At 41.5% G+C, this 11,180-nt stretch overlaps 2 long non-coding RNA genes across 3 annotated transcripts; both read right to left on the bottom strand.

Moving 5' to 3' along the window:
• Nucleotides 1-3,154: 3,154 nt before the first annotated feature.
• Nucleotides 3,155-4,777, bottom strand: LOC124485611. Of its 2 annotated transcripts, none has more exons than XR_006958078.1 (4): nt 4,433-4,777; nt 4,090-4,211; nt 3,863-3,896; nt 3,155-3,528 (listed from the first exon to the last, which is right to left on the bottom strand). It is a non-coding gene; the product is annotated as an uncharacterized LOC124485611 (long non-coding RNA). The 2 variants fall into 2 exon arrangements; XR_006958079.1 differs by having other exon boundaries at nt 4,090-4,208.
• Nucleotides 4,778-6,308: 1,531 nt separating this feature from the next.
• Nucleotides 6,309-9,339, bottom strand: LOC124485846. The gene is made up of 3 exons (XR_006958097.1): nt 8,976-9,339; nt 7,099-7,193; nt 6,309-6,992 (listed from the first exon to the last, which is right to left on the bottom strand). It is a non-coding gene; the product is annotated as an uncharacterized LOC124485846 (long non-coding RNA).
• Nucleotides 9,340-11,180: the final 1,841 nt, after the last annotated feature.

The following is an 11,180-nucleotide window of genomic DNA, read 5'->3' as shown; positions in this document are numbered from 1 at the left end:
CTTTCTGTCCACTTGTTTGATGGTTAATAACCAGACAAAGGATCAGTGATCTGTGTGTTCTCTCTGAAGTCTGATTACAGAGTGATGTGTACTTAATTGCTTCAACTCACAGACTACTGCGCAAATGGATAATGGTCAAACAGATTTCTCAATCAGACTTTCATCCTATCTACACAGAGAGCAATCATGGCCCCTTGTCCGTTCAGTCTATCCCACCTCACCTCACCATCTCTGCTGCTGACACTGGCATCACACTTGCTTGTTAAAAAGAGGGAGAGTCGGAAGAGAGATAACTTGCTCCACAGATGCAATGCTTGTCAAGTAGCCTGAGGTTTCATGAGCATGTAGGCCAGCTAAACAGATTACACATGCCTTACGAAAGATTCAAGGAGCATGGCAGGCTCCTGTTAAAATACATTTTGGTACTTGGCACTTAGACTTTCTGTTGCATTGCAATGCTGGCACCTGACTGTCGACAAATCCCAGAAACCAACTCCCACCGAGACCAAACAGCACCTCACTGGCCTGAATAACACAGCGCGGAAAGATGTGTCAAAGGTTAGCCACAGGACAGTAACTCACCACATGCTTCGTGTCCTCGTCTGTCAAGGGTAGAGTGCTACACAGCCTGTTCCCATCTTTCAGTTTTCTTTTTTTTCTCTCGGTTTCTATATCATAACCCTTTCAAAACAATATTTTCATTCTACTTCTCCAAGTAAGTTTGATCTTAGTGTGATGACAGCACAGAAGCGCTTCAGTGGTCATGGTCATGAACACAGCAGGGTCGTTATTTATCATTTGAATCATGTTTTGTACAGTTCTTTGTATACAACAACATCACGATTAATTGCTTTTTTTCACGTGCTGTGGTAAAGCAAGGAACCCTCAAAATCATATTATTAACCTTTATAGAGAGTTTATACAAAGTCTTTGATTGGTTAAATCCCAGACAGGAAGGCAGACAAGACCAATGATTTCTAAATCAATTGTCTGCTCCCTCCATTCAGAATACAAACTGCTCAGTAAATCAAACTCATCACTGAAAACATGCTGTGCTAGTGTGTACTGCAAGCTTAATCCATAAAACCGCTGTCTCTAATTGACTGAACACAGGTCTGAGACTGACAGTACTCCCCCAAGAACTGGCATCCTTATAAACACCAAAAGGACACTTTTACAGAGAGTAGACAAGATAAATCTGTGATTATCTTATTTTGAGAGCACTTTGGAGATACAGATTACCATTAGATTCTATCTTTGGCCAATATTTATGGTTGAGGACACAAAGCCATCGATGAGAAAATGCTGAACCAACTTTGCCCCCTTGTGGTACAATGTGAAAATACATGCTCTGTCTCAACAACCATGAACCATTGCATGTGAGAAAATCTGGATAAATTGATAACCACTGCTTGTGCTGTGTCCTTGGTGTGTTGTGGCTTGACAGTCTGTTATTGATGACACATATATGGAGTATTTTGTTGTCTTTCATGGCTTCAGCCATGAGGACACGCTAGAATGTACCAGGACCAGGAAGTAGAAGACAGCAGTCATCCATCAGACCTGACCAGGGAAGATGTCACATTGACGGGCCAGACTTAATTATGATCCATGATGTCCTGGTTCCCTGATAATGATCAAGGAGTCAGGGACCTAGATGATCCCTGAGTGGCTTGATCTGAGATGACATGGAAGAGAGAGGATCAGAGCTACAGATTAGCAGTTGTCCTTAGAAATGCATAGATGTTGTGTGTTTGGACTAGTGCAATATTGCAGCTCTGCACAGCCCGTTTTTATGTTTCTGTAAGTGTGACGACTGACATAAATACTGTATCTATGATTTCCGTAACTCACAGAGTAGTCTTAGAATAAATCCATGTAAAATTATGATTGTTATGGAGTGGCAGTCTTTGTATAACAACATTTTACTTGAACAATAGTATGGTTCTTTTTCAGTCCAATGCTTCAGCCGTTGGTGATGTGTTATTTGACCTGCGAGAGTTAGAGAGTGGAAAGGTGTCTGTGGTTTGGAAGATGAGAGCCAGACTAAGTATGGCTGCAGGTCACGGGGGAGAATGTGGCACACAGAGGCACACGTCCCTGCAGATCAGGTCCTCTAAGAGTCTGAGCTGGAGCGCAGTGTTTTGAAGCTTTTGCTGCAGGGCTGTCTGTGAGATTATCCACACAGTGAGACAGTCGAGGTGCAAAAGACACCAGCTGAATTTAGTTGGACATGATGGGATGCATTGGGAGAAGAAACAAAATCGAAACATGGGCGCTCTCTTGTGACAGTTCCCTCGCGTGAAGCCCTTCCCTACCTCTGTTCTCACTCTCGCTGCTTTCTTCACTGTTCAACCTGTGCCTATCTCTCCATCTGCCTTTTTCTTTATCCCCCCTCGCCTCCCCTCCCCCTACACCTTTCTCTCTCTCCCTCTAAGCAAGGGTGGATACATCACCCCACACAGGGCTTGCTTGGTCTGCCCCCATCACCCCCCCCCCCCCCCACACACACACACACACACACACACTCGCTACACTGTGTGTCTAATGCAGATAGCATCTCCCCATCACTTCACTTCACTCCCACCGTTTTCTCTGTTCGTCTCCTGGCCCCCAGTGGGCCCTGGATGTGTGTCTCCCCTTCTTCCCGACAAGGAAAAGAGATAAGGGGTGTGGGCCCAGACCCCCCTCCCCCCCCCCCCCCCCCCCCCCCCCCCCCCAGACTGACAGGCTGCAGACACACCATCTCTGAGGTCACCCGGGCTAATTGGTTTGGTCCACGTCCTTGATGCCTCATTAGCCCTGGCAATGCTCCGAAGCTATTTAATGTCTCTCTGTGTTATGGCAAAAATATCCAATGGTGGTTTCAGTTGGGGGCTGGCACACAGTTTAGGTTGTGGTGCCTCATGTGGTGGTTGTGGACATTGTAGTGTTCATAGATTGTATCTATTTAGGTTAGGTTAGGTGTTTCCTGTCAAAAGAGGAGGGTTTCTGAAGTTAGGGAGAAGTTTGAACTTTTAGCCCATCTCGAAACTCCCAGTATAAAGGCCAACTCAGTCATCTAGTGAATACAGTTTTTCTGAGGCAAAACTACATTTTCAAGATACTTTGTCCCTTTGTTTTTGTGATTGTTGATAGGTGATGGTTCCACTTTTAAAACGTCACTTTATTTATTCATACAACTACCAAAAGGCAGAATTGAATCCTTGCTCCAATGATCAACTATGAATTGTAAATATTGAGTCCTGTGGCAATATAAAGTCAATGTTGTGGCACTTGCACCAATTCAATTACTTAACAACTCCAACGAGGCATGGGATTGCTGTATTGGGTGTGTGTGTGTGTGTCTGTGCACGTTCGTCTGCAGGCTCCTGTGTTGTTCCTCGTCAAAGCCTAATTAGAGTGGTGTTGGAGAAGGGAGGCTTTGTAAGGCCCCCTGTCCCCTGTCCTCTTGCCCATCCACCTGAAGCCACTGGGGAAGCACCGATCCTGATTGCATGTGGAGCCTGGGAAGCCGAGCGGAACACTCTGGAGAGACAGTAAGACTCAATTACCCGAGCTGACAGAGCCTGAGAGAGAGGTGTACACACACAAAGGTTATGTCTGTAAAGGACAGGGGAGAAAAGGAGCTATTAGGTACTGTAAGTTCAACATGCTACACTTATAACCTCATGGGGACCATGGCAAGCCGTGACATAGTGATTACTTCATGGCCTGCTCAAGACAGAGATGGAGACGCAGGTTTTACACTCCAACTCAGGTCGTACTGAAGTTGCAAGGAAAGACTTGAATTCTTAGACTTTGGTGGATTAATAGCCTATCTCTATGCAGTACACACGATATGATTTGCCAGGGGTGTTACCTCTCATGTCGACTATAATTTGGTGTATTTCAACCTGCCAACAAAATGAACAGTCAACTTTAAAATGGATTATCATAAATGATTTAAGGGTATTGAATTCCTAAAAGAGGATCCCAAGGATTCAGAGCTTATACAAAATACATCTTAATCACTGGCAAAGACAGGAAACTGTACTCCCACAGCAACAACAAACTGTACATCTCTACAAATGCATGTGAATATCTTACTTTGTCTCCCTTTCTGTCTTGCTTCGCTTTTTAGATGTGTGAGGCAGACCCTTTTTCTGGTTTTACTAGGAAGGATTGTCTGGTTCCTATAGACACAAATATGAAAAGTAACAGCCATCCTGCTGTCACAGACCACAATAATTATTATTGCTTCAGCCGCTGAAAAACCATTATAAACTGGAAGTATAGTGTCTGCGACCGTGTAAGCGCCGTATTTCTATCTGCACAGTATAAATTGACAACAGTTGGCAATAAATGCACGATTCATCTGAAAACAACATCTTAAATAGCCTTAAAAGATGACATAGTCCTGTCACAGTCTGTAGCCTCATTGTACTTGTACCTGTCATTTGGTCTCCAGTGTACCCTCCGATGTTGCATCCAAGACTCTTATCTTAAATCTCCAGGGGTCAGCTAGTAGATCTATCTTTTTTATTATTAAAACAACACACCAACGTCTCAAAGACCGCACACCGACTCACAGTTACCAGATGAGTGGTGAGATGTGTAAGAAACTCATCCAGGTACGGCTATGCAAGGCACAAGGATCTGTTTTGAACTGCTGGTGATTTTTGCACACTTAGAAAAAGATTAGCATATGATCTGAAATTTATGCGAATACACACTTTTTCATCAAACTGTCAACGGCAACTTTGTACCAAGTAGAAATGGTGTGCTTCCTGTTGAGTCAAAGCTTTGATCCTGAGGGTATACACAGGAAGAAGACACGCTGTACAACCAGACATACGTGGGTAGCTGGAAGAACTGCTACGTGAGATTGCAAAGACTAATAATCTTGGATTCATTCACAACCAGAAATAAGATGTGTAGGGCCTAAGTAAAACATAAACGCTGGTTTTAAACATGACTTGACATGGTTTAAATGTTAATAAGTGTGTTAGTTCATCAGTATTCTTATCGTAATCCTTTTAAAGCCAACCAAGCAGACAGGTGTTATCACCCCCTGTGCTTACAGCATAGGAGCTTCAGGGGAATAGCAAAGGCCAAGTGGTTGATACCAACAACTCTTCCTCCGGAGCAGTCTGCCTCAAAGACAAATCTCCTATCATGTGTGTGGGGGAGTACCTCTCCATTGTAAACGGTTGAAGTGAGGGGGTGTTTTAAACCTGTAAAGCCTTTGGCGCAAGATCTGCGGATCATGAAATGTAACACTGTGTGCTTGTCAACCGTGTAGTAAAACCACACACTGCTTGCTTTGAATCTGACACTTCGGAATCTGATAGCTAAGATTCCATCTTCTGAATGCAGGCGTTCTCACACATAGAAAATACAAAATAACTGATGGCATCATATTTGATATTATCTTCTCTAGATGAGCGTATGCACTGTGACTGTGATAGTTTGGTGAAACCACACAGTGATGTGAAAACAGGGTCCTCAGACAGTAAACGCCCCCGTCACCATCCACTAAATGTGCTCTGTGGTTAACACAATGAACAACTGCATTGGTTCTTACTGTGACATGTAAGGATATTTGTAATTCTTTCAAAAGATGGTTTGAGGCAGAGTGACAAGTATGTAGATTAGTAGACGAGATCAACTGGTGACCTCCACCTGGAAACTTGTGAACAGTTCATATTGCCTCCTGGGAACTGGATTAAGAAAAATACTTTCCCTCAGTCATTCTTATTACTTCATCTGCAAGTGAACACTATCATTAATGATAGTATTATGTATAATGCAATTTGATTTTACATGTAATTATTGAGAGTTGAGTGTTCACAAATGTTAAGTTATGTCTTTTGTGATGTTTTGTTTATTGTATTAAATACATTTCTACAATTGGTACAAATTGATTAAATTAATTGAATACAATTATCAATATTGACAAACACATTTGTTACTTGCTTCCTTAATATTGGGGTATTACACTTACAGTTATTATTATCATTTGTAGTAGCAGCAGTAGTAGTAGTAGTAGAATTTGTGGGGGATTCTTTTTCTTGTTGAGCATGTGGGTGGCAGATGAGTCATGGACAAACCACGAGACACCAGCCTGGCCCACAGTATCCAAGTACCTACCTTGTTAGAAATGCTACACCACACAAGCTTGTGCTGTTGGGCTTCACCCCCTCAGAACCACAGAATATTTGACATCTGGCTTCTGTGAAAAGATTCTCATTTATGGATAGTCCATCTCGGTTTGAGTCCTTCACCCGCCCCCCCCCCCCCACACACATACACACACTGATGCCTATCCAGAGCAGTAAGCCACCTCGCTCTGACGCGTTAACTATGTGGTTGTCAAAAGGTAGGTAGGCAGACATTGCACGTCATATAACAAACTACAGAAACAGACTCGAGCGTTATTGTAGGCTGGCATTTCAAAAACATAACATGCAACAAAATGCTCATGCCTGTTACAAAAGCCAAATGTTGCTTTGATAAAACTTAATTGACAGCGTCATTTCAACCATTATTAGAAGACTGCCAGATATGCACTCAAAGGGCATACAGGCGAATGGATTGATCTCATTTCAACCGGGTAAAGCCTGTGGAGAACGTTGGGGTCGTTTTGCCACACATGAGCTGTGACCAATCAGATTCACCATGCTAGTGTAATGACATCCCTCATCCAGTGTCCTTGAGCTGGCTTGCTTTCAGAGGCAGCTTGCGTGGCAAATAGGATTTCATTCAAAGCTCCTCAAATGCATTTCTCCTCCTAGTGACCCAAATCAGGAAAATAGCCTTTACTTTGTAAAAAGCAACACCACTGCTTGTCACTCTCTATTAGAGAATGTCAGGAAGGCCAACAACTTCTAAGAAAGCAGTTTCAGTTTTACTGTATTCTGTCACACACACACAAAATCTGTATAAATAGTTTTTTGCATACCAAAGCTCCTTATCGCATGTCATAGCATGGTGTGCCTAAGGAGTCAATCCTAAAAAGAGCGAGAGATACAGTCAATATCCTGGGATACTGCAATCATATCTCAACCGATCTAAGGTAGAATAACAATGACCAACTTAAAATACAACAATACTCACTGTCATCAGGGCTGAAATCTGCAGCAGGATTATGTCATGAATAATGAGTGCTGTAAATCTGGTAAGGTGATAAGATGTGGCTCCCGGCCCAGGTCCTTGGAGAAGAACAGCATGGAATTGGTTATTATCATAACAGGGTATGTGTAGGGTAGGTACTGTAGAGAAGCAGACAGTGTGTACTGTTTTGATGAGTGACTTTTACAGGGAGGTTTCTTGACCTTGACCAGATAACATATCTGTGTGCTGCGGTCTCCAGAATAATAATTTGGTTAGTTTGCTGTCTGAGAGCTGAGCATCTCTACTTGTTCATGGCCCTCTCAGGGCAGACACAGTCATGATTATAAATCTGAGGTAAAGATGTCAAAACACCACAGAAAATACAGAAAGAGATTGAACCAGGGCCATTCTATGATTGGAATCTGATGTAAGTAATGCACAATGAGATGTCATGCCTTCACTATCTTTCTTTTGACTAATCTATATCCAGTATGTTTTATCAAGGTCAGGGGATGGAGGGTGATTGTTGTTTATCTGGCCATTAAAGTGACTACACATGCACAGCAGTAAGCACGCAGGTGCACAATGCAGATGTCAATGCACACACCCACGCACATGCATATTTGCATACTGCGAGTTTTGTCTTTGTGCGGGCCAGCCAGCAGCAGCAGACATTTAAATTATTTTAAAACATGTATATATATATATATATATATATATATATATATATATATATATATATATATACTATCAACACATTAATACAAATGTATTGATGTGTTGATAATATATTTAAAATAATATGTATTATATAAAAAATAATATATGGATATATTTATATATCTTTACATTGCCTCAGATTTAGTTCTGTTGTTTCATAGAAATTAGCTAACGAACATGGGCAACAAATAAGAATAGAACAGTCTTGTAGATGGAATGGGAATTTGTTTGAAGGTAGAAACTTATGTTTCAGTTACAATTTACCTCACATCAGAATCCGTGACAGCAAACAGTCCCCCATAGTAACATCCAATCCCAGAAATGAAGTAAGATTCCTTATTTATACTCTCTATAATTGTTCTGTAACACTTTCTATCCATATGTTTTTAGTAAACGTTAGTTTATTTTATAACAAGCTTATTGAAGTTTGTGTTTTTGTAAGACTAAATAAGTGTCATTCATTTTGGAAAGCGTTATAGCTAGAGTTGATGTTATCGCCCTCCTTGTTAATAAAAGTAGCAGTTTCCTATCTCACAAAGATTGCCCATGTCTGGGCTTTTCTCTCTCTGTCTGCAGAAAGGAGTATCCATGCCTTAATTTCATCCAGGCTTGATTATTGTAATTCACTTTTTGCAGGTCTGCCGGCCAACTCAATTAAGAGGTTACAATACATACAGAATTCAGCAGCTCGTGTCCCGACCCACACATCTTCACGTCAGCACATTATCCCTGTACTCTCTAAGTTACTGGCTGACAGTCCAATCTCAAAATTATATTACAATTCTTATGTTAACCTTTAAACAGTGCATGGGGCTGGCCCCAGTCCATATTTGTGATCTGTTCACACCACATACTCAAACTACCTCTTTGGTCTGCTGACTTGCTCTGTACCAGTATCTCTCCAAATTAAAAACGTTGGTGTAAGGGCCTTCTCACTGCTCTTAAGATGTGGGATTTACTGTTTTCATCAGAAATGCTCCTTTGCTTGGCCATTTTAAGAATTTGCTTGAAATGTATCAGGTTTGTAAGTTGTAATTTTATTGTGTTCTTATTGTTATTGTATATCATTTTTCATGATTGTAATTTGTATTGCACTATAGCGCTTTGAATGCAAGAAAGACGCATTACAAATAAAAAGTATTATTATTAATGAGACTTACCAACTTGATAAGACCTTAGTACCTATGAACTACTACTAAGCACTTGGATCCAAAGTGTTACCAATTTTTCTTTTTACAGATCATCATAGCTTATCTGTGACGACGGCACAGTCAAATGTGTCATGGGGGTTCAATTGACAGAAGTGGTGCCACAAAGGATACAGTGCCAGTGTATCACACTCTGTGGAAAATGTACAGCCTTAAAAGCATGCCTGGCTGTGATGAAAAGACAAGCCCTTTTGACAAAATCATGTACGGCTCTAGTGAGTGGCGCTTGCCCTCGATAGCAGTCCTCCCGTGAAATACGACGCAATCCCCACGGCTGTCTGTGTAAGATATGAAACGGCGGCGTGAAGATGTACACCCCGGCCTGGTCCAATAACTCTAAGCACCTCTCCACCTCCCCATGCCCCCTCCCAACTCATCTCTGCACTGATGAGCCCGCCATTTGAGAAGAGGCTCTTTTATCAGCATGCATGAGGGGGCGCTCAGTTTCAAGTCAGAGGGGCTCATAATAAACATCGCTCTGCACCCTGGCCTCAGGGGGACTTGTCTCCAGGGTTGTCACGAGACCTTGGGCAGGTGGACGCGAAAGAAGTGTATAAGTCTTCTGGAGCCATGCAACATTAATGCTGAACAGGTGACACATATTTGTGTCTGAGTTAAACAATTATAATAATAACAACGTTAATAATAACTGTTTTGCAAAAAAGAACTTTCAAAATGAAACCATTCTGATCCTTTCGAAAGCAGGGAAAGCCTTCTATTTCATGGTAGCATCACACTTTAGTTCAGTCCTTCAGTGGTTTGATCCAGCCCTTCAGCAACCCTTCAGTGATCTAAAGATACTTTCTGTAGAAGAAAGACCATGTGTATGTGTAGTCGTTTGTGTTGATAATGATCTAAAGCAATTAACCAATATTTGGGGAGACATTTGATGCACAATTTCTCTAAATTCAATGCAAAAACTATAAAACCAAAACATTCCAAGTTGTAAACAATCATGTGCCCCTATTGCAACTTCTTCTTTCAACATCGGGTGGCAGCACTGAGGTACATTTCCTTGAAGGATTCAACCCACTGGTAAAATATTTATTACTCTTTGTATGTTTACAACCTTTGAATATGACTGTGTTACCCAAATAAATGATTATGATTGAATGCTAAAACTTGAAGTGCGGTAAACTGAAATCAATAACTTTTTGAGTTCATGCAGGAAACAGCTTTCTTCTCCAACATTGGTTGCATATAAACATTTCCTGTTTTAACGTGGTGTATCGAGAATAGGCAGAAATGGTTTCACATCATTGCTGTCATATGGCCCGCTGTAAGGAAAAGTCAAATATTAACGACTAAAGATTATATGAGAGAATGTGAAAGTGAGAGACAGAAAGAGAGAAAACACTGCCGCATGCAGTGAATTGGAAGACGGCCCAATAGCTGCTCAGAGGCAGCTAATTTCCTTCTTTTTCTCTTTTTTCCTTCCTTCCTTTCTTTGACAGATCTATCCACGAGTATTGTGTGTGTTCGTGTGAGAGATTCTTCCCTATTAATGAGTCAATAATTGTTCACATTCACTGAACAGGTACTATTTGGTTGTGTATGGTCTGATGTGTACAAGGTGGTAGGTGTGGTTGAGGTGGGGAGCTAGGGGAGGGCTTAACGGTTTCTACCCCACATCAAATGCAATCCTGAAAGAGTGGAAACTTCCCTAATAATAGCAGTGACACTTGTGTCAATAAGAACACAAAAGACAAAACCCAGAAAACAACTCTGAACATAGAGAACATGTACTGTACCTGTCACAAGCTAGTATCAATGCACTGAGCACTACAGTACCTGCTCAAGCGTACAGGTGAACAATTTTAATTGTACATTTTAGTCTATAGGATAAGTCACTCCACTTCATGTTTTGATTGAATTGTTTTTAGATTTCCTTGACACATTTCTGCAATAAAGATGCAAAAGCATGATTCTCTGACTCAATGGACACAGTGTGCGTTACACTTTTGAGACTGTAACCTATGGTCTGACTCAGATCAGGGTTTCACATGTTTGCCATGGCCGGAGAACTTCCCATGACCCTATTTCTGCCAGTTCCATTGCCAGTAAGTAGCAATATCACATTTTCACTTTTCTTCTTGAGGTACAAGTCAAAGGGGAAAACTGTGACACTTCATAAAGGTGACTAATGTCATTGCGTGT

Source organism: Hypomesus transpacificus, chromosome 23 (assembly GCF_021917145.1).
Source record: "Hypomesus transpacificus isolate Combined female chromosome 23, fHypTra1, whole genome shotgun sequence".
NCBI classification, from domain to species: Eukaryota; Metazoa; Chordata; class Actinopteri; order Osmeriformes; family Osmeridae; genus Hypomesus; species Hypomesus transpacificus.
This window is presented reverse-complemented; position numbering and strand designations above follow the sequence as displayed.